Raw genomic sequence first — 6,655 nt, 5'->3', positions numbered from 1 at the left:
AAATAGAGTATTAAAAGTGATATCGGGACTGTGGAATGCTGATTATGAAGACAGATTTAAACTAAAGACATTAGCAAACAGGAGAAAAGAAGAGTGATATGGTTGAGACTTACAAACTTCTGAAAGGGTCATACAAGATTTCAATTGATGAAATTTTTCAATTTATGGAGGGTGGGGAAAGGACGAGAGGGCATCCTTCAAAACGGAGAACGAATGTCGCAAAGAAGGCGGTGAGGGATAGAGTATGATTGGAATTGCCATTGGATGTTGTGTGTGCAAGCTGTGTGAATGAATTCAAGAACAACTGCACCAAAACACAGATGCTGATAATACACAACCCAAGAATCATTAGCCCCGCACCACTATCGATACATACCGCTGCATTAACAACAAAAATACCTGCCAATGTCCCGAAATCAAACCTGTAACACATGCAAAATACCTTGGTCTCTACATCGATTGCCACCTTAATTAAATGGACAAAACATATAGAATACCTACATACCAACTCCGGATCATCGCAGCAAAACTCTTCTAAGTAAAACACATTATTCCATCCAACATAAAAAAATCGTATATCACAGTATCTGCGAATCCCTACTCAGATACATATATATAACAGTCTATGCAAACACATCAAACAACCGCCTAAAAAATTAGAAACATTACACAGGAAAATTGTGTCAACAGTGATTTGGACACCTTACACGCAATAACCAATATCCGATCAGCACATGGCGACACACAGAATCCTGAGTATTAAAACCATGAAACACTACATAACATTAACAAGGAATTACTTCAACATCACCTATCGAAACAACAAAGACACACATCGTATAACACGACCTACAACAACTCTCTACACCCTTCAAGAACTCATACGGTTCTTTTGTGAGATCACATAAGATACCCACGCAACCCAACAACCTACCAAGAAATTTAAAATACAGATAACTACAGAACATTAAAACACGAACTCTGGAAAATATACCAATAAAGTTAATATATTGTACCACTAATATACACATCACAAATCGTCAGCATCCAATGCCAACATCCCATGCATGAACAGTAACAACAGCATAAATAGTGAAGGCTAAATCTCACTCTCTTCATAAAAGCTAGCCAAGCTTCGAAGTAGGTGGGATTAAATATGCCTCCCTCATCCACACGTAATCCTCATAATCAAAGACTTAAAATTATGTAACAAAACAGACAGTATGGTGTATAATAATAATGAAGATATTGATATTAAAAAAAGTATATGAATTGGTATCCAAAGGAAAAAATACTGAAAAGAAATAATGTGCATTGAACTGCGTACAGTATAATGTACAGAGCATTAAGTGTAATATGCAATAATTGCAAATATGTGAAACTCTGTACGATGAAAATAGAAAAATAGAAAAATTGTTAATGTATGCATAATGTGTAAACATGCAAAAAATGTCTGTAATAATCATGTTTGTAATTTATCTGAGACATTATCATATTATTATTACGATCATCCATTATTCAAAAATTCCGTGTAATCTTCATTGTTAATATGAGAAGAACACGTGTTGCAAATATAGATGCAAAAAAGTATTGTTATCAAAATTTTAATTGAAATGCAGTGTAGAAAATTAATCACAAATGCAGCACTTAGTGGTGAATTTTTTAAAAATTACAAGTTGGAATGTCACTAAAGATGATTATTGTAATTGTGTAAATATTTCAGAAATCAATTTAAAAATATATTATTAATAAAAAACCATAAAATGAAATAAAAATTATTATTATTATATTTTATGTCCTGGTGGATATTTCGATATGATTAAAATAATTCGAGGTTTGAAAACTTCTCTAACAATCGTCTCTTAGCTTTAGTTGTTGTACCAATATGCTCATAGTTTTATTACAGCAATTGTTTATATATTCAAGATTATTTCTTCAACTCTGTCAGAGATTTTCTCATGTAGGTTTTGCTTTTGTTTCCCATGACTATTCTTTAAGTAAAATACGTACATAGTTTCTTTAAATCTCAGGAGGCACCACTAAAAAGAAATCCCATGAAGTGTAGCTATTTCATAACAACGGATTATCTTCTTATAAAAGAATATAGCAATCAAAGAAATACTAAAGCTTTAAGTGACAAGAGTTCTTGTTGCAGACAATTGGAAAGCTCTCGTGTTTATCTTGCACTGCATTGAAGTCTTAAATAACTCCACCAGTATCTCGGTGCAAGATAAAGAAAGCACCTCCTCGCTCTCAATAGACGACCGGAAATAACTTACGGTAAGCTCAGTGACTGGAATGAGAAGAAAGAAAAAATCCACGGTGCAGGTCTTGAAATGGAGAAGATTCGATCGGGAAATCGACTGTTCTTCTTAACTTCGAAATAGAAAAAAAATTCTTCCTGGAAGATGTTTATCTGCGTATGCAGTTCGTACGTTTTCATATTCGTATGATGGCGGTATATCTTTTAACTGTATTCATATCACATTAACCAGGCTATTAGGAATTTCCCTAATTTTCGATAGGAATATATAGTTTTTTTAGCAAACTGAAAAATCTCACTATCAAACCGGAAATTTCTATATTCTTTCTCCAAATAACATCGTTAGAGCATACTAGAAATTTAGCCCTACTTCCGGGTAACAACAGTCTTCTAGCTTTGGTTACTTCAACAATCGCTTCATAACTTTATTTTCTGTAAATAACCATATATAGCTGAAATATTATCCTCATAGATTTGGTGGAAGAATTTTCTCATAACTTCCATTGCTGTAAAAATAGCATTATAGCCTTAATTGCTGTAACAATGTGTCATAGCTTTAGTTGTCACAATAGTGTTTGCTACTGTAACAATGTTTCATATCTTTAGCCGTAATATTATCCTCATCGTTTTGCTGGAAGAACTTTCTCATAACTTCCATTGCTGTAAAAATAGCATTATAACCTTAATTGCTGTAACAATGTCTCTTAGCTTTAGTTGTCACAATAGAGTCCGCTACTATAACATTGTCTCTTAGCTTTAGTTGTTAAATATTGTTTTTGCTACTGTAAAAATGTCTAATATCTTTAGCCGTAATAATATCCTCATAGTTTTGGTGGAACAATTTTTATCATAGCTTCCATTGCTGTAAAAATAGCATTATAGCCTTAATTGCTGTAACAATGTGCCATAGCTTTAGTTGTGACAATAGAGTCAGCTACTGTAACATTGTCTCTTAGCTTTAGTTGTCACAATAGTGTTTGCTACTGTAACAATGTCTCATATCTTTAGCCGTAATATTATCCTCATAGTTTTGGTGGAAGAATTTTCTCATAACTTCCATTGCTGTAAAAATAGCATTATAGCCTTAATTGTTGTAACAATGTGTCATAGTTTTAGTTGTCACAATAGTGTCAGCTGCTGTAACAATGTCTGGTAGCTAACACTATTGTAACGTTGTCTCTTAGTTTTAGTTGTCGCAATATTGTTTGCTACTGTAACAATGTCTCATATCTTTAGCCGTATTATTATCCTCATAGTTTTGGTGGAATAATTTTTATCATAGCCTCCTTTGCTATAAAAATAGAATTATAGCCTTAATTGCTGTAACAATGTCTTATAGCTTTCTTTGTCATAATATAATCAGCTTTAACATTGTCTCTTAGCTTGAGTTGTCACAATAGTGTTTGCTATTGTAACAATGTCTCGTATCTTTAGCCGTTATATTATCCACATAGTTTTGGTGGCAGAATTTTCTCATAACTTCCATTGCTGTAAAAATAGCATTATAGCCTTAAATGTCACAATAGTGTCAGCTTCAGTAACAATGTCTCGTAGCTAACACGAGTGTAACATGGTCTCTTAGCTTTAGTTGTAACAATATTGTTTCCTACTGTAACAATGTCTCATATCTTTAGCCGTAATATTATCCTCATAGTGTTGGTGGAAGAATTTTAAACATAGCTTCCATTGCTGTAAAAATAGCATTACAGCCTTAATTGCTGTAACAGTGTTTCATAGCTTTAGTTGTCACAGTAGAGTCAGCTACTGTAACATTGTCTCTAAGCTTTAGTTGTCACAATAGTGATGGCTACTGTAACAATGTCTGATATCTTTAGCCGTAATATTATCCTAATAGTTTTGGTGGAAGAATATTCTCATAACTTCCATTGCTGTAAAAATATCATTATAGTCTTAATTGTCACAATAGTGTCAGCTTCAGTAACAATGTCTCGTATCTAACCCTACTGTAACATTGCCTCTTAGCTTTAGTTGTCACAATATTGTTTTCTACAGTAACAATGTCTCATATCTTTAGATGTAATATTATCCTCATAGTTTTGGTGGAACAATTTTTATCATAGCTTCCATTGCTGTAAAAATAGCATTATAACCTTAATTGCTGTAACAATGTCTCTTAGCTTTAGTTGTCACAATAGAGTCCGCTACTATAACATTGTCTCTTAGCTTTAGTTGTTAAATATTGTTTTTGCTACTGTAAAAATGTCTCATATCTTTAGCCGTAATAATATCCTCATAGTTTTGGTGGAACAATTTTTATCATAGCTTCCATTGCTGTAAAAATAGCATTATAGCCTTAATTGCTGTAACAATGTGCCATAGCTTTAGTTGTGACAATAGAGTCAGCTACTGTAACATTGTCTCTTAGCTTTAGTTGTCACAATAGTGTTTGCTACTGTAACAATGTCTCATATCTTTAGCCGTAATATTATCCTCATAGGTTTGGTGGAAGAATTTTCTCATAACTTCCACTGCTGTAAAAATAGCATTATAGCCTTAATTGTTGTAACAATGTGTCATAGTTTTAGTTGTCACAATAGTGTCAGCTGCTGTAACAATGTCTGGTAGCTAACATTATTGTAACGTTGTCTCTTAGTTTTAGTTGTCACAATATTGTTTGCTACTGTAACAATGTCTCATATCTTTAGCCGTATTATTATCCTCATAGTTTTGGTGGAATAATTTTTATCATAGCCTCCTTTGCTATAAAAATAGAATTATAGCCTTAATTGCTGTAACAATGTCTTATAGCTTTCTTTGTCATAATATAATCAGCTTTAACATTGTCTCTTAGCTTGAGTTGTCACAATAGTGTTTGCTATTGTAACAATGTCTCATATCTTTAGCCGTTATATTATCCACATAGTTTTGGTGGCAGAATTTTCTCATAACTTCCATTGCTGTAAAAATAGCATTATAGCCTTAAATGTCACAATAGTGTCAGCTTCAGTAACAATGTCTCGTAGCTAACACGAGTGTAACATGGTCTCTTAGCTTTAGTTGTAACAATATTGTTTCCTACTGTAACAATGTCTCATATCTTTAGCCGTAATATTATCCTCATAGTGTTGGTGGAAGAATTTTAAACATAGCTTCCATTGCTGTAAAAATAGCATTACAGCCTTAATTGCTGTAACAGTGTTTCATAGCTTTAGTTTTCACAGTAGAGTCAGCTACTGTAACATTGTCTCTAAGCTTTAGTTGTCACAATATTGATGGCTACTGTAACAATGTCTGATATCTTTAGCCGTAATATTACCCTAATAGTTTTGGTGGAAGAATATTCTCATAACTTCCATTGCTGTAAAAATATCATTATAGTCTTAATTGTCACAATAGTGTCAGCTTCAGTAACAATGTCTCGTATCTAACCCTACTGTAACATTGCCTCTTAGCTTTAGTTGTCACAATATTGTTTGCTACAGTAACAATGTCTCATATCTTTAGATATAATATTATCCTCATAGTTTTGGTGGAACAATTTTTATCATAGCTTCCATTGCTGTAAAAATATCATTATAGCTTTAATTGCTGTAACAATGTCTCATAGCTTTAGTTGTCACAATAGTGATGGCTACTGTAACAATGTCTGATATCTTTAGCCGTAATATTATCCTAATAGTTTTGGTGGAGGAATTTTCTCATAACTTCCATCGCTGTAAAAATAGCATTATAGCCTTAATTGCTGCAACAATGTGTCATAGCTTTAGTTTTCACAATAGGTTCAGCTACTGTAACATTGTCTCTTAGCTTTAGTTGTTACAATATTGTTTTTGCTACTGTAAAAATGTCTCATATCTTTAGCCGTAATAATATCCTCATAGTTTTGGGGGAACAATTTTTATCATAGCTTCCATTGCTGTAAAAATATCATTATAGCTTTAATTGCTGTAACAATATCTCATAGCTTTAGTTGTCACAATAGAGTCAGCTACTGTAACAATGTCTGATATCTTTAGCCGTAATATTATCCTAATAGTTTTGGTGGAGGAATTTTCTGATAACTTCCATCGCTGTAAAAATAGCATTATAATATTAATTGCTATAACAATGTCTCATAGCTTTAGTTGTCACAATAGTGTCAGCTGCAGTAACAATGTTTCATAGCTAATGAAACATTGTTACATTGTTACATAGCTAACGCTATTGTGACATTGTCTCTTAGCTTTAGTTGTCACAATATTGTCAGCTGCAGTAACAATGTCTCATAGCTAACACTATTGTAACATTGTCTCTTAGCTTTAGTTGTCAGAATAGTGTTTGCTATTGTAACAATGTCTCATATCTTTAGCCATAATATTATCCACATAATTTTCGTGGAAGAATTTTCTCATAACTTCCATTGCTGTAAAAATATCATCATAGCCTTAACTG

Source organism: Typopeltis vanoorti, chromosome 12, assembly GCF_054136105.1.
Source record: "Typopeltis vanoorti isolate ZY-2024b chromosome 12, IOZ_Tvanoo_1.0, whole genome shotgun sequence".
Classification (NCBI taxonomy): Eukaryota; Metazoa; Arthropoda; class Arachnida; order Uropygi; family Thelyphonidae; genus Typopeltis; species Typopeltis vanoorti.
This window is presented reverse-complemented; position numbering follows the sequence as displayed.